Raw genomic sequence first — 26,021 nt, 5'->3', positions numbered from 1 at the left:
GCTGAGATCTGAGGATCAGGGTTGGAAGCCTCCCAGGACAGGAAAGTCCCTGAGACTCTTATCTCCATTTTACCAGCAAAAACCTCAGCTGTGGAACTGTGATTCGAGTGGTAGAGCACATAAGTTGAGAAAAAAAGCTCAGGGACAGTGCCTAGCCATAAGTTCAAGCCCCAGGACCAGCACCAAAAAAAAAGCAAAGAAACCTCATGTACCTACTGCCTTTCTGTTCTGCCACCCTTAGCATGTGACCTTCTTTCTCAGGCTCAAAGGACAGCTGTAGTGCCTCCAGGCATCCATCCATGTCCCGGGCAGGAAGCGGAGGAAGCACAACAGATAAAAGTCCTAAGCCAGTTGAGCCTGTTATTATTATTTTTTAATCAAGAAAACAAACAATAGATTCCCTGGAAGTCCCACTCACTGTCCTCAGGCATTACCCCTAGCAAATGACTACCTGTGACATTGAGTTTCCTTTAGTTGAACACATTTCTGTCACCAGATAGTCTTTTGGGGGCGTAGGAGGGCCAGTCATGTGGCTTGAACCCTAGGCCTGTGTGCTGTCCCTGAGCTCTTCAGCTCAAGGCTAGCGCTCTACCACTTGAGCCACAGCGCCACTTCTGGCTTTTTCTGTTTATGTGGTGCTGAGGAATCAAACCCAGGGTTTCATGCTTGTGAGGCAAGCACTCTACCACTGGGCCACCTTCCCAGCCCCCACCGGATAGTCTTATGGTAAGGAAAATAAGGATTATGTGAATATTGAGTAGGCCTTAGAAGTGTTTGTCCTATTGAACATATCCTTTCGCCAGATGACAACACATTTGCTTAAAAATACGACTTTGTGTTTTTTAATTTCTTTTTTGTGAGTCTCAGGGCTTGAACTCTGTGCTTGGGCACTGTCTCTGACCTTTTTTGCTCAAGGCTAGCACTCTACCACTTGAGCCACAGTACTACTTTTGGCTTTTTCTGTTTATGGGGTACTGAAGAATCGAACCCAGGGCTTTATGCATGCGAGGCAAGCACTCTACTACTAAGCCACATTCCCAGCCAAGTTATGAGTTTTAATTGTAGCAATAGTCTGAGGACATAACAATTGTCTATGTGGATCTCTGTGAGGAGATCTACGGGTTCCACCTACCAACAGCTTCAGACCACAGAATCTGTGAATTCTGGCCTTTGGAGCCTGCCATGTTGTTCCCTTACGGCTCTAAGGACTGAGCTTGGGCAGACAGTGGATGATGGAATTCCGATTCCGATTCCTCACAGGACTTGTGCCCTTCTACCTGCCACAGATCTCCTTTTCTGAGACCCATTAGCTCTCTGCTTTCTTACATTTTTTACATTTACAAGCACATTCTTATTATACCATAACCATATAACATAGTCACAAGATACCCACAGAAATCAAATACTAGTTTAATGAATTATCATGTCAACTTCACCTGGGAATAAGGATCTTGTTTAATCTATACCACTACCCAATGATAATTTCACAAATTTTTAAATTTTTTATTAGCATAAATTAATAATACGAAGGGATATCATTGTGATATTCACATGCATGCATATAAATAGATGATTATATTAACCTAATCTATTCTGCCTTCTTCATACATCTTTTCCTCTTTTTTAAAACAGTTTTTAGTGGGCTTTAGTGGGCATCATATTCTGTTTTCAATCACATTCACCCTATCCATGCATTTTTATATCCTTCCACATTTGTTTGGCTTCGTGTGTGTATGTGTGTGTGTGTGTGTGTGCATGTGTGCGTGTGTGTGTGTGCGTGTGTGTGTTTGTGGTGGCGCTAGGGGTGGGGTTCAGGGCTTGGCTTCATTTGTGTGTGTGTGTGTGTGTGTGTGCGTGTGCGTGTGTGTGTGTGTTTGTGGTGGCGCTAGGGCTGGGGCTCAGGGCTTGGCTTCATTTGTGTTTGTGTGTGTGTGTGTGTGTGTGTGTGTGTGTGTGTGTGTGTGTGTGTGTGTGTGTGTGTGGTGGCTCTAGGCTGGGCTCAGGGCTTTGTGCTTGCTAGGCTGCTGTGATATGGCTGAGTCACACTTCCAGCCTTGTTTTTCACTGGGTGCCTTTAGGGTAGGGTCTCATTTCTTGCCTGGGCTTGTACCTGAACCACTATTCACTTCCATTTTTAGGCTTCCTGTCATCAGGAAAATGACAGGTGCATGCCACTATATCCAATGTCCCATCTGTGTAAATGGAATCTCAAGGACTTTTCTGCTCCAGATGGTCTGGCATTACCACCCTCCCCATCTCAGCCTCCCATGTGTCTTGAGATGACAGGTACAAGGCACTATGCCCAGATGTGGATTGAGAAAAGGGTGTTTTGTGAGCTTTCCTGCCCAGGCTGGCCTTAAACTGCTATTTTTCTGTTCTTTGCCTACCAAGTAGCTGGGATTACAGGTGTGAGCCACTGGTACCTTGCTACTTCTAGGTATTTTTAAAAATTTATTTATTTTGGGGGGGAGCCGGTCGTGGGGCCTGAACCCTGGGCCTGGGCGCTGTCCCTCAGCTCTTCAGCTAGCGCTCTACCACTTGAGCCACAGCGCCACTTCCGGCCTTTTCTTTTTGCTTATGTGGTGCTGAGGAATCGAACCCAGGGCCTCAGGCATGCAAGGCAAGCGCTCTACCACTGAGCCACCTTCCCAGCCTTTAAATTTATTTTTAATTATCTTTAAATGGTTATACAAAGAGTCTAACTCAACACATCAATTTATGTACATAATGTATCGTGATAAGTGTTACCCCTTCCATCATTCTTCTCCATCTAACCCAAACACACCTAACTCAAGTTTTCTTAGTTCCATTTTTACATATGTATTTCCATGTTTGTTTGTTTTTTTATTTTTTTGTTTTGTTTTTTAATCTTTTTTTTTTTTGGTGCTAGTTTTGGGGCTTGAACTCAGGGCCTAGATGATGTCCTTGAGCTTTTTACTGAAGGTTAGCACTCTACCACTTGAGTCACAGTTCCTCTTCTGGCTTTTTGGTGGTTCATTGGAGATGAGAGTCTCACAGTTTCCTGCCTGGACTGGCTTCAAACTGCAATCCTCAGATCTCAGCCTCCTCTTTCTCCTCCTCAGATCTCAGCATCTGAGTAGCTAGGATGGATTACAGGCAAGAGCCACAGTGGGCCACCAAAACTACCAAGTTTTGTTTTGTTGTTTTTTTTTGCAAGTCCTGGGGCTATAAAACAGGGATGCGCACTGTCCCTGAGCTTCTTTTGCTCAAGGCTAGCACTCTACCACTGAGCCACAGGACCACTTCTGGCTTTTTCTGCTTATGTGATATGAGGACTTCCAAGGATTTTTAATAGAAATGTCACTCATGCATCCCACAATTTAGTTTAATCCAGCCCATTTAAGCAAATTGTCATATCTTTGAAATTCTTTTAAGTTTGTGTTTCTTCCCTATGTCTTTTATTTCCTTACAGCATACCCGCTGATGATTCCAGGCTGTTAGCCATGGGGAGTCCAATCTGGACCTTGCTGGCTGCTATTCATGTTGTGGTTCTTCATGTTCTTCTGTCCTTTGTGTTTCTTGGAAACTGACAGCTGGATCTGGACACGAGCACAGCTTTAATCCCATGGCAGGACTGTCGATGCTGTTTGTTAGGACTATAGAAGCCACATTGTGTCCCTCTTTTCTTGTGAGTTTAGTAATCATTAATATATAAATTTCCTCCCAACCTTATAAAAGAAATATGTTCACTCTGTGGAGAACAAAGCTGCTGGGTGTGTATGTCTTTCAGTTTCCTTTTCCTAGGAGATGTTGGAAAGTTTTGAGAAGTTCTGGGGATCTTTGTGTCCAAAAGCAATTTCTGAGGCCCCAGCTAGTGAAGAGGGCTCAGGATAGAGGCCCAGCTTTCAGTCCTACTGAATTCTCATAGGGTGCCAGCCCTCCACTGGGGAACAGGGCTGTGTGAGGAACAGGACTCTTATTATGCCAGACTATGGGATGCACACTGGGAATGGAGCTTGCTGGAAACTATGAGTGGGATGGAAGACAGATGCGGCTGCTCAGCAGGAGTGCCCAGCACGAGTGATAAAACCACACCCTTACCCCCACTCAGGCCATTCCATTAGCAAAGTCCCCTGACAGTGTTCTGAGCCAGAGCAAGACAGGGCTACTCCAAGCCTTGAAGTGACAGCTCCCAGCCTGGGCTGAACCCTTCAGTCTCATCTCCTGGGCCAAGACACAGTGATGACAATGGCAGCGGAAGCCAGATAGGACAGTTGTATCCCATTTCCTTCCCCAGGCCATCACTCATATAGCAGACATCTGCTTCCCTACTGTCCTTGGAGGTCAAGGTAGCACTTTCCCAGGCATGGAACCAGACCGGAAGTGCAGGGAAGGAATTCAGAGAGACTTCACACAAAGAAGGAGCCACGTTTGAATGATGCACTGGGCTTGAGATGGTGTTCTTGAACTTGACTGGATGCTCAGCCACCTTCTGGATATTGACAGAGGTAGCAGCTCTCCTACAGGCCCTGTTTTGTACTGGTGTTCTAGGAATGATTTCAGGCCACTTGGCCCAGAGCTTGCCCTTCAATCCTATCAATATTTTTTCTTGTTGTTGTTCTGGTCCTGGGCTTGAACTCAGGGCCTGGGAGTTGAGTTGTCCCTGAGCTTTTTTTGTTCAAGGTTTGTGCTCTACCACTTGAACTACAGCTTTTCTTCTACCTTTTATTTCTTTCTAGTGGTGGTTAATTGGAGATAAGAGTCTCACAGACTTTCCTGCCTAGGCTGGCTTTGAACTGCAATCTTCAGATCTCAACCTCCAGAGTAGCTAGGATTACAAGCATGAGCTACTGGCGCCCAGCCATCAATTATTTTTAAAGCACCTAATTGTCTGTATCATAATGTTTTTTTTCCTCCTGATCCTGACATTATACTTTGAATTGTACATTTATTCCAAAGTAATCATACACCAGTTTCCTCACCTAAGCAAGGACAGAAGTGTTCATTTTCCATCTTACCTTTCATGGCAGGCATTACTAATCAATCAGGCACTCCTTGGCTTTGAGATTGGATTTGGCTTTATCTGTCTTTACACAATACTGCAAGCAGCCATTTCCAATTAATTAGATTGGGAAGCAAGAATAAAGCTGTTTAGCCATAGCTGTCCTAGGACAAAGATGAGTTTGAACATACCATAAACTTTTTTTTTTTTTTGTGGTGGTGGGGCCTGAACTCTAGGCCTGGGCGCTGTCCCTCAGCTCTTCAGCTCAAGGCTAGTTCTCTACCACTTGAGCCACAGCACCACTTTCAACTTTTTCTGCTTATATGGTGCTGAGGAATCGAACCCAGGGCCTCATGCATGCAAAGCAAGCATTCTACCACTGAGCCACCTTCCCAGCCCCACCATAAACTTTTTAAAGTACCTATTGTACATACTTGTGTGCACATCAATTCTGCCAAATGCCAATGTACAAGACTCTGTGCAACATGCTTTAAAGAAAACTGAATATTACTTTATTTATTTAGTGTCAGGAAACCTTTACGTCACTGGGAAATACAGTCGTTACATGATTATAAACATGAAAAGCTAACATAGAGATCCAGCAAACATGTCATGAGGGGTGAATGTTGCCTGCTGGTGGCTGGTGGATCTGCTACAAGGTCTTGATGAATATTTGGGTTTTAAGGTAGTAAATGGGAGGGATTCTAGAGGGAGGAATTGTCTGAGCCATTGCATAGGAGTCAAAGCAAAGGTCAGCATGAATGGAGAGGAGATGGCCTGGCCTCTCAAGGTAAACAAGACAATGTAATGGGGAGAAACAGGAGCTAAGGTTTGGAGAACAGCATGGCCTTAGTCTGTCAAGGGTCTTAAAATGTGGCCTTATACACCCAGCAGCCAGAAGTCAAGGAGGGGTATGAAAGGGGGACATGCTTTGGAATATAGATCTTGTGACAAGATGAACGATTCATTGAATTAAAGCAAGAGGCTGAAAGGAGGAGCAGCTATTGGGTATACTGTTAACAATGGCATATCAGCCAAGGCTCAGTCAGGAGACAGAAACCACATCTGTCATTTGAAATTTTATTTTATTTTTTGTCAGTCCTGGGGCTTGAACTCTGGACCTGAGCGCTATCCCTCAGCTCTTCAGCTCAAGGCTAGTGCTCTACCACTTTAGCTACTGTACAACTTCCACATTTGAAATTTTTTTTAAAAAAGATCTTTCTTAAAGTTGTGGAAAGCATCACCTAAAATTTATCATCTGGGTCATTTTTAGATTTATGGTAATGGAATCAAGTATATTTATATTGTTGTATAGCTACCATTCATTTCCAGAACTCTCATAATTTTAAACTGAACTCTACTCATTAAACACAAACTCCCGTTTGTGTTCCCAACAAAATTTTGGGAATCACTACTCTCTCCCTCCCTCTCCTTCCCTCTCCTTCCCTCTCCATACCTCTCACTCCCTCCCTCCCTCCCTCCCTTCCTTCCTTCCTTCCTTCCTTCCATCCTTCCGTCCTTCCTCCTTTCCTTCCTCCCTCCCTCCCTCCCTCCCTCCCTTTCTTCCTTCTCTCCCTTCTTCCTTCCCTCTCTTTCTTTTTTTTTTTTTTTTGCAGTTAACTATTCCATGTAACTCATATAACGATATAGGGCTTTAGTGAGGTATGGTTAATTATTAAAAGAGAAGAAAGGGCTGGGAAGGTGGCTCAGTGGTAGAGCGCTCGCCTTGCATGCTTGAGGCCCTGGGTTCGATTCCTCAGCACCACATAAGCAGGAAAAAAAAGCCGGAAGTGGCGCTGTGGCTCAAGTGGTAGAGCGCTAGCCTTGAGCTGAAGAGCTGAGGGACAGCGCCTAGTCCCAGAGTTCAGGCCCCACGACTGGACAAAAATAAATAAATAAATAAAATAAAAGAGAAGAAAACTCTAAGAGGCACAGAAGAAGCAAGAAGAGGGAACATCTGCCACCCCCGAAGAAGAGGGAGATAGCAAATAAGCATAGAACCAAGAATTTAGAAGGGTTATTCTTTACCTCCATCCTTCCTCCCTCCAAGGCTGAGATCTCTTTGGGCAACACATGGATATTGCAGGATCATGCAGCCTTCTAGTGGCCAAGAAACTTGCCACAAGATACAGGCCAGAGCTGGCACAAAGGAATAACCTTCAGATGGCAGGGGGGAAAATCCTGAGAAGGCACTGGTAGTGAAAAGGAGCAGTTTTCTGGTGGAAGGGAGCTTACTGCAGCCACAGGTTAGAGCCAGCTCCTGAGATCTGTGTGGGAATGCTGCTGGAGCTGTTGCATGCACTGGTCTGGTTGGCCACACTGAAAAGCTGCAGCCTCGAAGCAGAAGAGAAGCCCTATCCTCTTAGTCTTGCCCAAAAGTGCCTGCTCTTGACAAAGCTTGATGCTATACTACAAGTGAAGAAATATCTCAAAGATCTAGTTCCAATATGACAAAATAGGCTGAAGCCAGAAGCCAGTGGCTTATCCCAATAATTCTTAGCTACTCAAGAGGCTGAGATCTGAGGATCATAAAGCCAGCCAGGGCAGGAAAGTCCTGAAGAAGTCGCCAGGCACTTGAGGTGGCTCATGCCCATAATCCTAGCTACTCAGGAGGCTAAGATCCAAGGATCATGGTTGGAAACCAGTCCAGGCAAGAAATTTCCTGAGAACTCTTGTTGTTTTCAATTAACCAGAAAATAGCCAGAAGTACAGCTGTGGCTCAAGTGCCAACCTTAATTGATAAAGATTAAGGGACAGTGGCTGGGCCCTGAATTCAGGCTCCAGTACCGGTATAAAACAAAACAGAGAAACCTTATTGATGGACAGCCACATTTGAATAATGTATGTTTTCATGAGTCATTAAATTATTTTGATTATTGTTCTAAACATCAAAAAAACCTCTAAAAACCATTCTTGCAGACCATGTAAGCACTGGATGGAATTGGCTCATGGAGATGGGTTTTCCTAGTTCGACTTAGGCTATTGCTATTCATAGCATGAGTTTTTGCACTGACTGTGCAGCCTCATCTCCAAGCTCTGTGCAAATATAGTCTTAGACTCCCCGTGAGCCTACTGAATTACAGTCTGCATTCATTCATTCATTCATTCATTCACTTATTTATTTATTTAGTGCTGCTACTAGGGCTTGAACTCAGGGCCTTGTACTTTTGCTTAGCTTTTACCACTCAAGGCTGGTGCGCTATCACTTGAGCCACTTAGTTAATTGAAGTCTCTCAGATTTGTCTGCCTGGGCAGACTTTGAATTATGATCCTCTGATCTCAGCCTCCTCTGTTGCTAGGGTTACAGGTGTGAGCCAGTAGCCTGGCCTAGAATCTGCAGGTGTAGGTGTGTGTGTGTGTGTGTGTGTGTGTGTGTGTGTGTGTGTGTGTGTGTGTGTGTGTGTGTGTGTGTGTGTGTGTGTGTGTGTGTGTGTGTGTGTGTGTGTGTGTGTGTGTGTGTGTGTGTGTGTGTGTGTGTGTGTGTGTGTGTGTGTGTGTGCGCGCGCCCCTGTCCTGGGGCTTGAACTTAGGGGGCTTTTGCACTCAAGGCTAGTGCTCTACAACTTTGAGCCTCAGCTCCACTTCTGGCTTTTGAGTGGTTAATTGAGGATAAGAATCTCATGTGGACTTTTCTGCCCAGGCTAGCTTCAAACCCCAATCTTCAAATCTCAGCCTTCTGAGTAGCTAGGATTAAAGCACAAGCCACTGACACCTGGCCCATGATTTCTTATTAAACATCAGATTTCCAGCTTCCTCAAGAGAAAGCTTGTTAAAGCTCCCAGGAGGGCCTGAGGCTGCCAGTCCCAGTACTAGATTTTGAGTAGCCAGCCTCTGACATACTGGTTCTCCAACTTGGCTAAACACTGAGATTGTCTAGCCAGCTTTCATTTATACAATACCTTGGAAATTCTGATTTAATCAGTCTTGAGTAAAGGTTAGGCACCATTCTAAAACCTTCCCAGGTAGTTATCACGTGTAGTGAGGTGGTCCAGGGCAGAGGTTTACATATACAGGTAGGTGGCCAAAAGCAATCATCACATCTAGTTAGCCTGGCCCACCCAGTGTTTTAAATGTATCACTGCCAACATTTAAAACATAGAAATTTCATATGCATGCACATACATACCCCAGATTTCCATCTTCTCCTGACAAATCATAAAACTAGCATTTTCAGTGCCAGTTCCTATGTGGGCCACCATGGGCTGGTGCTGTGTAGCTGCTGCCTTTAGTAACTTACCTCACTCCCTTCCTTTGTCTTACCTTTTCTGTCTCACTCTTTGCCAACTCTGATTGGTTTTGGGAAGCACACATTGGACTCTCTCTGTTAGATTCTGCCTTTCTTTGGCTCTGCTGCTTGGCTAGAAGAGAAACTGTTCTTTCCAAAAATCTTCAGATTTTCAAGTTGCAAAACAACCAATATGTTGCAAATCTGGGTATCTTGCCCATACATTCTAATCTTCAATGTGTCACAACCTGCATGGTATTGTTTTACAGGAGTTTTGGGGCACCCCAAGACAAATTACGTATGATCTTTTACTAGAAAACCATATGCAACGGCTTGATGAAACCAACGCCTGGTCATTTTTGGCATTTCATACAAACACTTCAACCCCGTGGTTTACTTCCAGATGCCAATTGTTTGCATTTGCACATCGAATCATGGTGTTTTCTGGATTCAGTGTTCTTTACAGTTTAAACTACATGTTCCCAGGCATTCTTTCATGGGATCTTCACAGTACATTGAAGCCAAACAAATATATTATCTCTAGTTACTGACAAAAACAAAAACAACTATGGCTATTAAAAAAAAAATTGAGGCTCAACGAGGGTGGTGACTTTCTCAAGTCAACTTGACCTGCTCTTCAGGATTCTTATGTTTAATTGATGTGCCTCTTTGAAAAGACTGCTCCTTGGAGAAAATGCTCCTCCAATAAATCCCCCAGGGACTCTGGTCTCACTGTAGGGATGTCAATCTGGAAACCATAAGGCTTTGGAAAGTGCTCATGCCTGCACATCTGCTTTCTGACCTCATGTTGCTCAGATCCGATTGCTCTTGGAAAAGCTTTGGTTTATCAGGGAAATAAAAGTCTCAGAGAGGAAAGAGAATGCATGAATTTGGGAGTCTTATAGACTTGGGTCCCAAGAGTATTCCAATCCACCACCAGCAGCCTAGCAAATGCAACCAATTAGGTGCTCATAAGCCATAGCCTAAAGAAGGAATAGAGACCAAAAAAAGAAACCTCACAAACAAAGGAAACTGTGAGATGAAAGAAAACAGAGAGGAGACAACCTCTCTGGCTAGATTTGGTGAGCTCATAATGGGCAGAGGATTGCTGAGAGGAAAAGTAGAGGAATGGCTTGCAATCATCTGTGGGACTTAGCATGGAGGCACACTAGTTTACTAGAGATTCCTCTGGATCCAGGCTGTACTTTCTTATTCTGCCTTCCAAAAGAAGATTAGTTATAATACTTGTTTAGCCAAACAAGTTTGACGGTTATAACAAGTATAGCAACTCTTCCTTTGCTGGAAGAAATTGAAGCAAGGCCCTTGTACATTTATATCCATTAGCATTTTTGTTCATTATGCCTCTGGGCTTAAGCGAAGAGAGTGGGATTGTGTTTCCATAGTTTCGGCCCTCATTCTTGTCTCATCATCTTGCACCTTAGACCACTATGGCAGCCTTCCTGCCTCTTACTCTTCTCCACATACAGCCATCCTCCATACCATAGCTCTCTGTGCAGTGAGCTCATCTTTCTCTATACACTAGAATCTCTTGTAGAGGTAAAGCAATGGGCGAGGCCATGATCCAACTTGGAATGGCTGAGTATTGCTGGAGGTAGGTACTCATAGTAATTCCTCTAATAGTAAGGTGTACATCGTTATAAAAAAAAGATTTTTTTGGCACAGTAGCCTTTGATTTTACATTTGAACCTCTCTGGTAGCAATCAAGATTTCTACACTCAGATCTATTACATTAGAAACTCTGAGGATAAGAACCCAACATCTGGGCTGAAACTACCCAGATGACAACAATGTCCCACCCAGGATGAGACTCATGCTCTGAGCTCCAGTGTGGACAGTGCTTTGAACAAAGAGATACTACATAAGAAAGAGACAAAGGGCTTGGTGCAGTGGTGCAGGTGAAGATGCTAAGGCAGGAAATTAGGGCAAGATGGGTGGAAATGGGAAGGGAAGGCTGTGAGCTATGTTAAGAAAGGAGCTCCAACAAGATCGATTGGTTGACTGCTGAGTGTGACTCACAGAAAGAGCTGAGAGGTGAGGAACTGCTGGCTCAAATTGGAGGTAGCTATTCCACCTGAAATACTACTCAACTATTTCAAAGTTGACACCCTAGCATGACCCCCTCCATCTGAGTTAGGAATAATATCTAAGATAAGCAAATTTATCTAGTACATTATGCCCTTGCCCCATTGGCCTTAAAAATTCCAGTCAATTACATGGACCTGAAATCAGCAGGGATTCAGTCTCATTCTCCAGATTTAAATACTGAGATTTCAAAGAGGGCAGTGCAGGTCTTTCGGTAGCAGAATGGTGGGAATGGAACAAGGAGTTGAAATTTTGTTTTCCTGGGTTGGGAAGGTGGCTCAGTGGTAGAGCGCTTGCCTTGCATGCCTGAGGCCCTGGGTTCGATTCCCCAGCACCACATAAGCATAAAGAAAAAAAGTCAGAAGTGGCGCTGTGGCTCAAGTGGTAGAGTGCTAACCTTGAGCTGAAGAGCTGAGGGACAGCGCCCAGGCCCAGAGTTCAGGCCCCACGACTGGACCCAAAAATCAAAAAACAAAAAAAAATGAAATTTTGTTTTCCTACTCCACTACATCCTCCAGGGAGTTTCCAACCTTGTGTCTCCTGTGGCAGAGTCTAGCATAGCCCTCAGTATCTACTCAAGTACTCTGCTCATCAAAGGCAGTTCATGAATTTCCAGTTTTTAAAGAGATAAATATTGTTCCAAAAACTTCTGAGAAAAATGGAGATTATCAGGAGGAAGGCAAGAGAGAAACAAAAATCATCACTATTGCAGTGTTCATTGGGGCACAATATTGAACTGAGGGGAGACGAATGCTTGCCCTAAAGAATATTTCTCTGCATAATTAACTTTATTCTCATCTAACAGCTACTAATTGACTGATTAAACAAAATATCAGGGCAGTCTATGGAGACTAGGTCTGTGGGAGAAAGCGCTCAGTAAGGAAGTCAAGGAGTCATGCTCAATTCTGTCTCTCCCTTCCTCCCTCCCTTCCTTTTTCTCCTCCTCCTTCTCCTCCTCCTCCTCCTCCTCCTCCTCCTCCTCCTCCTCCCCCTCCTCCTCCCCCTCCTCCTCCTCCTCCTCCTCCTCCTCCTCTTCCTCCTCCTCTTGCTCCTCCTTGGTTTCTTCTTTTTCCTCTTCTTCTCACCTTCCCTCCTTTGCCTCCCTCTCCTTCTTCATTTCCTTCTTTCTCTTCTTTTTGTATCCCAGACTAGCTTGAAACTCATGATTCTTCTGCTTTAGTCTTCTAAGTGCTAGAATTACAGTCATATGCCACCATGCCTAGCTTCCAACTATGTATCTTGACCTGATAATGCCACTCTTCTGGGTTTCCAATAAAATAATTAACTCAGACTCAGGGATCCTTCAAAACCAGTGATTTGGGCTAGGTGCCAGTGGCTCATAACTGCAATCCTAGCTACTCATAAGACTGAGAACTGAGGATCATAGTATGAAGCCATCTCAGGCAGGAAAATCCATGAGACTCTTAGCTTTAATTAACCAGCAAGAAGACAGATGTGGACCTGTGGATTAAGTAGTAGAGAACTAGCCTTGAGCCCAAAAACTTAGAGACAATGCCTAGGCCCTGAGTTCAAGCCCCACAACCCGCACAAAACATACAAGCAACAATAACAAAAACAACAAATCTCCAACGATTTTATTTTATTTTATTTTTTTGCCATTCCTCAGACCCACATGGGAGAGCTACTGTAAATTCTTTCCCAAACATGGAAGCAGAACCCTTGCTTGCTCAATGTCTGGTTCTTTCTCCAGGTGGAATTAATTAGCTGTCAAGGCCATATGTGGGGGGAAAAAGGATGTCGTTCCCATGTTCTATTGGTTAAAAACACATTGCCATATAAGCACATACATCTGTCTTTGTGCTCGCTCTCAAAGATGTTTCTGTTGATAGTTTTCTGGCAAGTCCAACAAGCAGGAGACTTCCTTCTCCAATACTTCCCTCACCAAAAGGATTGGAGGATTTTGAGACCAGTAGGTCTAGTAGTCTTCTTGGTGTTGGGGTGTGTGCCTCACCCCTTTCAGCCTCTGAGATGCTTTCCCATACATGATGTCACTGGAGCCTCACGGAGATCCTATGAGGGAGGTGCCTTGGGTGCTGGCATTACCACTATGAGTGAGGCATCTGAGGACAGGGCATGGTAAGTGGGTTGGCCAAAATCACCCTGGAAGATCTTCATCAGACAGTCAACCCTCTTACTATTGTCATTCCTCTGACATACACTGACATGTACTAAGAACATCATACAAACGAAAGGCTATCATGGACTATGGCACAATGATCCATAAGATGTCCCTCCCTTGAGTCTGATTATTTGAGAGACACATCTGCAAGGTATTAATGGCAGTATTAAATGGCACACGTTGGCCAGGCTCACATTCACGCCTGTAAGCCTAGCTACTTAGGAGGATGAGATCTGAGGATCATGATTTGAAGCCGGCCAGGGCAGTAAAGTCAGTGAGACTCTTATCTCCAATTAACCACCAGAAAACCAGAAGTGGTTCTGTGGCTCAGCAAAAAGGCTCAAAGACAGCAGCCAGGCCCTGAGTTCAAGCCCCATGACTGACCCCCCCCCCCAAAAAAAAAAGGCTGAAGAGGACAAGACAGAACAAATAGCTCTGACTGGTGTGGGTTGGAGAACACTTCTTAGGAAAGCAGGTATCAGAGTAGAAGTTTCCATAGCAATGAAGGGAGAAATGCACATGGAAGTCCCAGAGGCGGGGGGTACTAGGTACACCCAGGGGATGCTGAAAAGCCTAGTGTGGCTGAAGATGGAGGTACATGGTGGAGGACAGAAAGATGTGGGGCTGAGGATTCTGCCGGACCTGATAGTGAAGCTCTAGTTTGTTGAATGGATGTGGGCTCACTCTGGGGAGTGCTGGACTGCAGCATGTGTGGATGGTCCAGATTTTCCTGTTTGGTTAAGAAAGTACTGGCTGTTGTTTGATACACAATCACCTCCACTGTCCAATTGTCTCTTCTTGACTGCACATGCTTGACCCGACCCAGTTATTCCAGAGCATTGCTCAATATCAGAAACATTTCCATAAGAAAAAAAAAGAGAGAAGGAAGAGAGAGGAGAGAGAGAAGAGAGATGCTGGAGCAATCCAGGAGACCCTGCCAGGCCCTAGCCTTTGAGAGGCCCATGTGGGGGTTTACATTCTCAGGATGATGTTTGCTGTCTTCTCCAGCAGAAAGACAGTAGAGACTCTTTATGTACTATCTGTAGGTGGAGGCCTACATAGGAATTAGACAGCAGTCACAGGGCTGGATTGGAAGGGAGCAAGTAGCCTGCAGAGACATGGCTTGAAGGGTCACAGGATGAGATTCCTCTTCTAGTTTGCAAGATTTTCTGGCCCTTCAGGCTCCCAGAGTCATGAAAAAAAAATCCTTAGGTTTCCGCTCAAGGCAAAGTCTCCAATGGCAAAGTCTGCTCAAGCAGTGGAAGTAAAGAGAAAAACCCTCCTTTCCCTGCCTTAGTTTGTAATGAGCCTCCATCACTTCGGGCCACTACATCAACTGCCAGCCCCTATTTGCACAGCCCTTGAAGTGTTATAAAGTTATACTTTTATCACTTTGATCTCCTGGAATTCTAGGAGATCAATGGAGATTCTTCTGAGAACATTATAATATGTGGCCAAATGCAGAGATTCACAAATCCCTCACAAGAGTCTGGAGTAGACCTTACTACTTCCATTTGCTCTTGAGGAGCTGCATGGGCTTCCGTTTAGCTGGCTCCAGCTGGGTGGTGTATTGCCAGGGGATGGGGGGGGGCCGAGGCTGCATGAGGTCAGCCTCTCTCTCCCAAAGCTTCTCATGGTCAGCACGAATGGCATTATTAGAGGCAAAGAAGAAGAAGAAGTCTGGAAGGCAGCCACCAGACACAACTGCCAGGGACAAGACAGACCTTGTCTGCAGCTTGTACATATGTCCATTGCCTCATTTCATTCTGACAGGAGCCCTATAGGGAGATACTGTTCTGCATATGAAGAAAGCATGGTTCAGGGAGAAGGCATAACCTGCCTAAGCCCACAGAGATCATGAGCAAACTCAGCACTTAACCTTTTCCGGAAGACTATGCTACTGCCACATGGACAGACCCCTGCATCAAGGGCATCATGGAGGCCTGAGTCTGGCCGGTGGGAGCTACTCTAACATTCTTTTTTTTGGTCAGTTGTGGGGCTTGAACTCTGGGTCTGAGCGCTGTCCCTGAGCTCTTCAGCTCGAGGAGAGCTCTCTACCACTGGTTCATTGGAGATAAGAGTCTCTCGGACTTTCCTGCCCGGGGCTGACTTTGAACTGCAATTCCTCAGATCTCAGTCTCCTGAGTAGCTAGGATTATAGGCGTGAGCCACTGGGTACCTGGCCATTCTTCTTTATTTTTATTTAAAAAATTCAATTCTGGGAATCAAGCCCAGGCTCTCTCACATGCTAAGCAAGTGCTATACTATATCCCAATCCTTCCTCTACACTCTTTAGTAATCAATGATAACTTCAGTCTTCAGGCATTTCTTTAAATACTCCTTTGAATCCAGATAGTCTTATCCAGTATGAAATAGATATATGGAAAGAGCCAAGAAACAAATCATCTTGTTTCTTCTCTCTGGCAAGATGTGCACTGCAGGTAACTAACATCCATTACAAGATGTGATATGTGGTTATTGTGCTTCTAAGATGACCTTCATGCTTGGAAATCCTGCAGCTACCACTGTAAAGGGTACAGTGCCTAGATTACTGTCCCCACTTTTTGGATACTACAGTTTCTTCCTTATCCAGTTTGCAAATCCCAGACAATTCCAAGAAGTCTTCCAGGAGCCCACTTGCTGTCTCTCTTCTCATACAACAATGCCCAGTAGCCAGCAGCCTTCCTTGCCCATAAACAATAACTTTCATACAAGGTAATGGGAATTGGGAGGGTGTATTTTCTTCAGTCGACTTAATGTATTTCACCACATGGGTCTGCATAGAGAGTTACCTCATCCCAGATTGCTTGTCCAGGTGGCTGCAGGATCTTGCCAAGTTTTCTCTAGAACACTGGGAGCCCTCTTAGACTCTTGTTTGCCTGAAATTTTTTTCTGCTCCTTCTCCCCAGTGAGTCAAGCCCAATATGATCCATCCCCTTGCTACTCTAGGTGGAAACAACAGTGTCACCTGAAAGCTTGTTGGCAATGCAGTCTCAAGTTCCCTGTGTAGTTTCTTGAGCCTATCCCATCAGATGCTTCATTTCCTAATACCACATGTGCAGTCATGATTGACAAGAACTACTCAGCCAGGAAAATGGTAGCTCACACATATAAATCCTAGCTACTCAGGAGGCTGAGATCTGAGGCTCACAGTTTGAAGCCAGACCAGGCAGGAAAGTCTGTGAGACTCTTACCTACAATTAAAATCACCAAAAAAGCTAGAAGTGGGACTGTGACTCAAGTGGTAGAGTGCTAGCCTTGAGAAAGAAAAGGAGCTCAGGGGCAGTACCCAGGCCCAAAGTTCATGCCTCAGGACTGGCAAACAGACAAACAAACAAACAAAAAACCCCTCTAGATGTCCAGGAAAGTTGAATTCTCAAATCCCATCATTTTCTAAAAGCAAGTTTTCTCTAATGAGGAACTAAAGCCTCACAGATCACTCCTCCACTCATCCTATAAAAAGTTAATTAAATGCCAGAGTTTAGTCAAACTATCCTAAGAGGATTTGCTAAGTCTGTGCTAGAAGCCAAGGCCAAATGTGTGGCTGCATGGAGTTTTTGTGTTGAAATGGGTCCAGGTTGGTGCTAGGATTAGGATTGGAGGTTGAGTTTAGGTTTAGTGGGAAGAAGTTGGGATGAATGAATAGCCTCTCTCATAGACCTGGGGGGCGGGGGACTGAAGAAGCCACAGGGAGGCTTATCCTGCTAGCCCCAGGTGCTTTTTACTTCCTAATACTTCAGCTCACTTGCATCTCTTGGTTTCCCTGTTCAGCCCTTTGCATTCCCCCTCAGCTCTTGAATCCAGACCTGATCCCTAGGATAAGGACTAACTCAACGTCAACTTACTGTTTTCTAGATTGTGGTCTCTTGTTTTGGCCTTCTGTGATTCCATAGTCCCAGCAACATTTGTACAAGAGGAGGGGCTAACTATGGCCCTGAAATGGTCACCCCAGGTGCTTTGGATCCGCCTTGTTCTATGGGAGGGCTGAATGGGAGCGTTGGGGGGGGGGACATAATCTTCTATCACATGGCCTATAACTTCTCATATAACTTCTCCTGGAAATTTGCCTAAGATGCAGGGCTATTACTGTAAATGTCAGTTTTACTCAGGAAACACTGTTGGAGGATTTGGCACAATGTCACACTCATTTTTTTTCTTTTTCTTTTTGGCCAGTCCTGGAGCTTGAACTCAGGGCCTGGGCACTGTCTCTGAGCTTCTTTTGTTCAAGGACAGCACTCTACCACTTGAGCCACAGTACCACTTCTGGCTTTTTCTGTGTATGTGGTACTAAGGAATTGAACCCAGGGCATCATGCATGCTAGGCGAGCACTCTACCACTAAGCCACCTTCCCAGCCCTGTCACACTTATTTTTAATCCATCCTGCTCAGCCCCAAACTAAGGAGCAGTGAATGTAGAGACTGGCTAGTGTAAAACCTTGTACCTAAACTGGCATTAGCAAGGTAGCATGAAGTCAAGCCGGGAGGTAAGAAGAGCTCATGTCTGCCCTCATTTCCCATATGTGTGTTGATTTGTTTCGGGGATTTACTATGTATCCCGGGTTGGGGTCATCCTGCCTCTGCCCCCATTTCTCTCCTTCTCTAAATAAATACCCTAATCTAACTCATGATAGCTCCTGCTTAGATCACTAAGATTACAGGCATATCCTTCTTTCCCATCTGGACAGAGTCTTTGAGCATGATCATCATTCTCCAGCAAATTCTTTCATAATCTGCTGAGGCTGGCACTTCCTTGTCGCAGCAGAAGCGGGAGAAACTTCTATTCTAAGGTAGCTTCACAGTCTGTCTCTCTTTGAATTCAATGCACAATGCTTATTGCTATCTATCTCTTTCTTGTATGTCGTTGGTTTGTGGTACAAGTTCATTATAAATCAGAACCCAGGGTCTTCATTCTCTTGTTCATTATTATCTATCCGGTACCTACAGTCTACCATGTCAGAAACGCCATAAATACCTACTGAACAAAAGATGGATGACCAAGGACACAGAGCAAAGGCATTTGTAATCTAGGGAGTCAGTCACCAGACAATCTTTGGAGAAAGGTCGCATGTGGATTAGCCCTCTGGTCAGGGAAAGGTCCATCATCTGAGTTTATTTCCTTTCCTTTCTCTCTTTTTTTTGTCAATTATAGAATCTCATAAAAACACTTAAGAAGCTACATTCTTCCCATTGCCCTAACAAAGAAATTCTACTCTTGACATTTGTTTTTACACAGATAGGCATAGTTAAAAAAAAAAAAACCTACAGTCATAAATATTGAGTGGACTTTTATATTATGCTTTACATCGAATGTACTTTTTCATTTTGTTATTGTAGTATATACATTTTCTAGAGCTGCATATTTTCTATAGCATTAATAATAGCTCTCAAGGGCAGAAAGGGAGAAAGGAAGGGTGAACAAATGCAACATGCAATTCAGAACATCCTATGTAGAAAATTACCTATGTACCTTGTGGGCAAGGATGCGAGAGGACCCTGGGGGAAAGCGAAGGAAATGTACTCATTACTCAACTTACCTAACCCCTCTGTATAACACCTTAATAATAACAATTATATTTTTAAGATAGCTCTCATGCATCTGCAATGTGTTCGCTACCATTCAATCATTATCACAGATTTTTCTCATTTTATTCTCACAGCAACTTTATAAAATGATAGTATTTGCATTTCCATTTTGCAAACCAGACCATGAATGCACAGAAGGATTAAAAAATATGTGTTAGTCTGGGTGTGGTAGGACATGCCTATAATCCCAGTGCTTACCTGCTCCACTACTGCCTAAGAAAGAACCTAGTTCTCTGTAGATTCCAAAATGTAGAAAGAGGTTATTTCACATTGCAAGGTAGATTCCTACTTTTAAAATAGTAAACATGTCATGAAAAAAGAATATCGAGCCAGGTGCTGGTGGTTCACACCTGTAGCCCTAGCTACTCAGGAAGCTGAGATCTGAGGATCATGGTTCAAAGCCAGCCTGGCAGGAAAGTCTGTGAGACTCTTATCTCCAATAAACCACTCAGAACACTGAGTGGTGCTGTGGTTCAAGGGGTAGAGTACTAGCCTTGAGCTGAAGAGCTGAGGGACAGCACCCAGGCCCAGAGTTCAAGACCTATGACTGCCAAAAAAAAAAAAAAAGAAGAATATTGAGTTTGAACTTGAATTAAAAAGCAAGTGGAGAAATGCGCTACGAAATGCTCTAGAAAGACCATCTTTGCCCTTCTGCTCATTCTGGGTCTTTCTCTGCCCACACTTTCATAGTGTAGAGAAGCTGAGGCATTCTAAGATCTTGCTGACACATAGTCACTAACAGTCGATGGTTGTTGATTGAATGATGGAGAAAAACTGAAAATGCCTGTTATGCCACGCACGCAAGAGGCTGAGGCAGAGGATCTTGATGCTGAAGCCAGTCTGAGTATGTAGTAAGACCATTCTGAGCTTTAGGGCGAGACCTTGTCTCAGAATACCTAGACAGATGATTGATAGATGGATGACAGATAAGTGATTGATAGATTGATAGATAATAGATAAGAAAATGAATTACCTGAGGGCAACTCCTCTCATCACTGCAGATCAGAACTTTCTTCCAAAGGAAATAGTCCACCTTCAGAGGTAATATGTATTTCTTTTATTAAGACAATGCTGAAGCCAGGTGCTGGTGGCTGGCACCTGCAAGCCTAACTATTCAGGAGGCTGAGATCTGAGGATTGCAGTTTGAAGCCAGCCCATTCAGAAATGTCCCCATGAGATTCTTAGCTCCAATTAACCACTCAAACACCAGAAGTGGCCTGTGGCTCAAAGTGATAGAGCACTAGCCTTGAGCAAAAGAGCTCAGGGACAGAGCCTAGGCTCTGAGTTCAATTCCCATAACCAACAAAAAGAAAGAAAGAAAGAAAGAAAGAAAGAAAGAAAGAAAGAAAGAAAGAAAGAAAGAAAGAAAGAAAGAAAGAAAGAAAGAAAGAAAGAAAGAAAGCATTGACTCTCTTCCTTGTAATAACCCTGGCATTATTGTGCTTCAAGATCTTTGGTCTGCTTTTAATCCAAGCATCCTCATATTAGCTCTTTTTCATTTTTCTCCCTAACAGAGGCTTCTGGAACTATTGGAAGAGTGCCTATCTGAGTCCTTAATTTTTTTTTTTGACAGAGGAGGAATTTCAGTTTTGTCATTCCCTACACATTTCTAGGACTACAGGTTTGTGTTTTATTTTGTTGTTTTGTTGTGGCTGCTTAGTGGTGGTACTGGGGTTGGATTTCAGAGCCTTGTACTTAAGAACTATAAACATGCTTCTAGGGACCCTCACTGAGTAATAGGTGAGAGATGCATTTATAATACTCCTTGACTAACCTAACTTTTGATTAATCCCCCTGGGGAATCCCATTACCTCCACCATACCTATCCAAATCCTTTCATGGGTTGAGAAGAGTCAGTAAGCCCTTGACATTATTCCACTATTGTGTGTGTGTGTGTGTGTGTGTGTGTGTGTGTGTGTTTGTGTGAATGTGTATGTGTTCTGGTACTGGGGTTTGAACTCAGGGTCTGGGCACTACCTTTAACTTTTTCATGTAAGGCTGGCACTCTACTACATAAGCCACAGCTCCACTTCTGGCTTTTTGGCAATTAACTGAAAATGAGTGTCACAGATTTTCCTGCCTAGGCTGCCTTCGAACCAGGATCCTTAGATCTCAGTCTCCGATTAGCTAGGATTGCAAGCATGAGCCACTGTCACCTGATTTATTCCATCATTCTTCAAACTAGCCATTGTTCCCCTCCTGCCCCAACTTTTCAAAGATATTTTGCCACCTCCCATACCCCAAGCCATTCTAGAACCCCACCTCCTACTTTGTCCCCTACTGTACCATGTGGTGCACTACCTCAACACCAGTATTTTACCATCATCATTATTTTTTGGGGGGGGTCTGGTCGTGGGGCCTGAACTCTGGGCCTGGGCGCTGTCCCTCAGCTCTTCAGCTCAAGGCTAGCGCTCTAACACTTGAGCCAGAGCCCCACTTCCGGCTTTTTTTCTCTTTGCTTATGTGGTGCTGAGGAATCGAACCCAGGGCCTCAGGCATGCAAGGCAAGCGCTCTACCACTGAGCCACCTTCCCAGCCCCCATCATCATTATTATTAAGACTATGTAACTCAGTTTGAACTCAGGGCCTGGGCACTGTCCCTGAGCCTCTCTGTGCTCAAGGCTAGGCTCTATCACTTGAGCCACAGAGCCATTTCTGGCTTTTTTCTGTGTATGTGGTACTGAGGAATCGAACCTAGGGCTTTATGCATGCTAGGCAAGCACTCTACCACTGAGCCACATTCCCAGCCCTCAACACGAGTATTTTAATACTCGTGTTCTGACTTTTTATTACGCTGGGGCTCTCAGACCTGCTCCTGCTGCAATACAGCTGATTATCCTCCATCCCTCCCTCCCTCCCTCCCTCCCTCCCTCCCTCCCTCCCTCCCTTCCTCCCTCCCTCCCTCCCTGCCTCCCTCCCTCCCTCACTCCCTCTCCCCCTCCCTCCCTCCCCCTTCCCCCCCTCTTCCTCCCATTCTCCCCTCTCTGTATAAACATCCCAAATGTCTCTCATTCTGAAATCCCTCTGGCTTCCCCTGACCTTGGCCTTGTCAATGCCTGTCCTTCCCCCACCTTGCAGCCAAATGAACAAAACAGGTCTTCCTTGCCCTTCGCACTTCCCCATCTCCCACACACTCTCAGCCCACAGAGATCGGATCCAGTCACTGAAACTGCTTTGACAAAGCCGCCTTTTGCCAGGCCCAGAGGGTGCTCTTCAGTCTTATCTCCCTCCACCTGCCCCGGTGAGGAGCATCTTAGTCACTCCATTCTTCATAAAGCCCACTGTCCTGGGTTTCCACACCTTTCTCTCCTGGCACTTCCTTCCACCTTTTTGGCAGCTTACTCTTCTGTGGTTATATTTAAATATGAAGGTAAATCCTCAGCCACAGTGAGAGTAGTAGTCACACTACTCCTTGGACTGGGGATCTGAAGCTTAGAGTCCCAGTGCTACTATGAAAGCAATCCTACTGTTGTTAACCAGCAAATGCAGCAGCTCAGGGTGCTATCTAGCTCTATGGCATTCAACACACAAGGGCTAGTCTAACCTCACTGCTCTAAGAATCAAGAGTGTGGAGTGACTGATCCAAGGTTTCTCTATATCCCCTATTGCCTATAAGAATACTGCTCAAGGGGCCAGCTCAGGGATAAAAAGTTAGAAAGATCTCATCTCAGTTAACAAACAGGGCATGTTAGCACAACTGAGAGTCGCAAGTGCTTGAGAGATCATAGGTAGAGGCAAAGTGTAAAGACCCTACCCAGAAAGCAACTAAAAGCAGGGTTGGAGGGATAGCTCAAGTGGTAGAATGCCTTCCTAGGAAGTACAAGGCCCAGAGTTCAAATTCCTATACCTAAAAAATATATATAAAAAGCCATTTCCCCACTCTCATGATTTGTTTTGTTGTTGTTCTCTGTTGGGTTACTGCCATAGCAAATAAGTATGCTGTTCTTCACATCTTTGAAAAAGAAATCCTCCTGTCCCTCTTCATCTTTGCTCCATTTATAAACAAAGCTTCTTGAAATCGGTGTGAACTGTTCTCAATTCTCTTAAACCAACTCTTACCAGCTTTCTTTCTAGGCCACCCACCCAAATCATTCTTACCACTCCTGTTAATCATTGTATCCGCAGGGTTTGGTGTACTTTATGCTTGGCTTTCAGGTCATTTTCAGGTCAGGTCGTGTTTTATCTCTCATTGGTCGGTCCTTCTTAGACCATGACTTGTCTTTCTCTTTCTCCTTCCTCCTCTTCCCTCTCCTCTATCTCTTTCTCCTCTTCCTATTCTCTCTTTCCTTGTACTTCTCCTGACCTCCTCTTCATCTTCTCCCTCCATCTCCTCCTCCTCTTCTTCTTCCTCTTCCTCCTTCCTTCCTTCCTTTTCTCTTCTTACTTTATCATCTTTCTCTTCAGGAATTATTTTTTCCTCCTTTCCTCTATCTACATTCACTTCCAGGTAATCTTACTTTTCATATTATTTCTAGCCTAAACTCTACCTCCAGCTTTTTGGTGGTTAATTGTAGGTAAGAGTTTTGAGCATATGTCTGCCTAGGCTGACTTTGAACAGAAAGTGTCAGGTCTCAGCCTCTTGAGTAGCTAGGATTATAAACCAGTAGTACCTAGATCCTCTATCTTGAGAGCCTCTATTTTGATACCTCCCTTTAGGCATTTAATCAGCATTTCAAGTTCAGCAAGTTCAGAATAGACTGCTTTTCTCTCAATTTTCTCTAACCATTGATTTCTTCTCTTGATAGGAATGCTGTTCTATTTGCTCTAGCTACAAGCCTCGATGCCCCTTTCCTCTCAAGCTCCACATTCAATTGGTCAGGAAGTGCCACTGGCTCCTTTGCAGAATCTTCCTGGAGGTAACTGGTCCTTCCCTTCTCTGCACTATGACCTTGGTCAAGGCCTCTGTCATCTCTCATTTAACTTGTTCATCAGCCTCTGATTCTACCTTTGCCTTTCCTTCGCCCTGCCTTAACCAATCTAGCCCAGAACAGAATCAGAATGATCCTCTACAAGCCTAAATTCCATAAGGTCACACTTGTCTTCAAAGCCCAGCAATGTCTCCATAATTCAGAGGAAAATTGTGGTCTCTATGACCTGTCTCCACCCATTTTTTTCTCCTTAACTTTTGGACTCATTTCCTACTGTTCCCTTTCACCCATTCTCCTCTGATTTGTCAGATCTACTCGCATTGTAGAAACCACGACTCTCATCAATATCCGCTCAGCTAGCCTGCTCACCTGCTGCCCTCTCCATCTGGAACAGCCTTACTCTAATTGCTTCATTTAATTTGCAACCTGTTCTTCTGTTTCCTTCTTTCACTTTCTTCTCTCTCTCTCTCTCTCTCTCTTTTTTTGCCATGGGCACTTTTTAAAAAGCCACATTTAATGCTTCTTTAAAAACTTTTAAATTGTTATTATAAAGGTGTTGTGCAGAGGTGTTCCAGTTCCCTAAGTCAGGTAACAAGTATACTTCTTTTTGGACATCACCCCTTCCTTCGCTCCCTCTCAGTTTTTCCCCTATTGTCCCACCCACAAGTTGTATAGTTCATTTGCAGCACAGCATCTAGTGAGTGTCACTGCTGCATTTACATTGGATATTTTTTAAGATACAAAATTACTTGTTTTAAAATTCCATTTATTAGTTACATTCTACTAGTTATTGAGAAGGTTGGATTTAAATTTACCATCTCGCAATTTATTTTCTTTATGTTTCATAATGAAAATATTTTCTCTTCTATACCTCCCTTTTTTTCCTGGTTTAACTGTGTTAGGTGAGCCTGAAATCCTAGCTACTCAGGAGGCTGAGATCTGAGGATGGTGGTTTGAAGCCAGGCAGAGCAGAAATAAAAGCCAATCAAAAGTCCTACATCAGGGTCAGCCATCTACCAACCTTCAATATCATTAGTTTAGCAAGCCTGGATTGTCTCTCCTCAAGTATCAAACTCAGGATTTTCCCTGCCTCCACCTCTTGAGTAGCTGGAATTACAGGTTGGTGTCACCAGGCTCAGCTTTTTACTTCATTACTGCAGAGCACACACACCTATCTTCTTCAGCTGTTGGATGTGTCCAAACCAAGCCTGTTCACTTTTTCTGACCTCCTTCCCTGCCCTTACCTCCCTGGTCATGTTCTTGCAGCATCTTGGAGTTGCTTCCTGAGAAAACCAGTACAGATATAGCTGGATTCCTTTTGTACTCCCTGCCCAGTATCTACCCCCAGAGCAGTCTGGTCCTACATCTATTTTGTACCTCTATTGAGAAGCCTACCCCAAAGACTTTGATGAGAACCCCCAGGTTTCATTGAGCAGGCCCAACTGGCTTTTATGGCCTTCATCCCCATGGAACCTCAGAAGCAGCTCAAGGGACAGCCGTGGGAAAGCTGAGGTTCAGGAGGCCAATTTCATGCTCAAGACTCCATAGCAAGCCACCTCCAGTAGCTCACACCTGTAATCCTAGCTATTCAGGAAGCTGAGGTCTGAGGATTAAGGCTCAAAGCCAGTCTGGGAAGAAGAGTCTGTGGGACTCCTATCTCTACTTAACCGCCAGAAAACTGGAAGTAGAGGTATGGAACCTGTGGTAGAGCACTAACCCTGAGTGGAAAAAGTCAAGTTGGGAGCATGAGGCCCTGAGTTCAAGTCCCAGTATTGGCTCTCACATACATGTACACATGTACAAACAAAGATTCCATGGCATTTACTGGAACTAAACTAAGACTTCTGATGCCAGCTCTGTTGCTTGGCCTATTGTACCAGGCCACTTGTATAGAAAACCCACACCCTTTGTTTCTGCAGGTGGTACATAGTGAGGTAACAGTCACGGACTTGGGGATCTGCAGGTTTCAAGATCTGGTTGGCACTTACTAGCTCCAAAATCGGAGACACTTTCCTAATCACTCTATTGCTTGGACAGCTGAGAAGTGCAGGCAATGATAGTATGGACTTCTGTGGTCCTCGTGAGACCACACACACCAAGAGAAAAGGAGACAGTGTTCTTGGCCCATTCATCAGGACT

The sequence above is a fragment of the Dipodomys merriami genome, unplaced genomic scaffold (genome assembly GCF_024711535.1).
Source record: "Dipodomys merriami isolate MVZ:Mamm:240054 unplaced genomic scaffold, mDipMer1.0.p SCAF_11, whole genome shotgun sequence".
NCBI lineage: Eukaryota > Metazoa > Chordata > Mammalia > Rodentia > Heteromyidae > Dipodomys > Dipodomys merriami.
The sequence above is the reverse complement of the archived record's forward strand: the minus strand, read 5'-3'. Positions refer to the sequence as shown.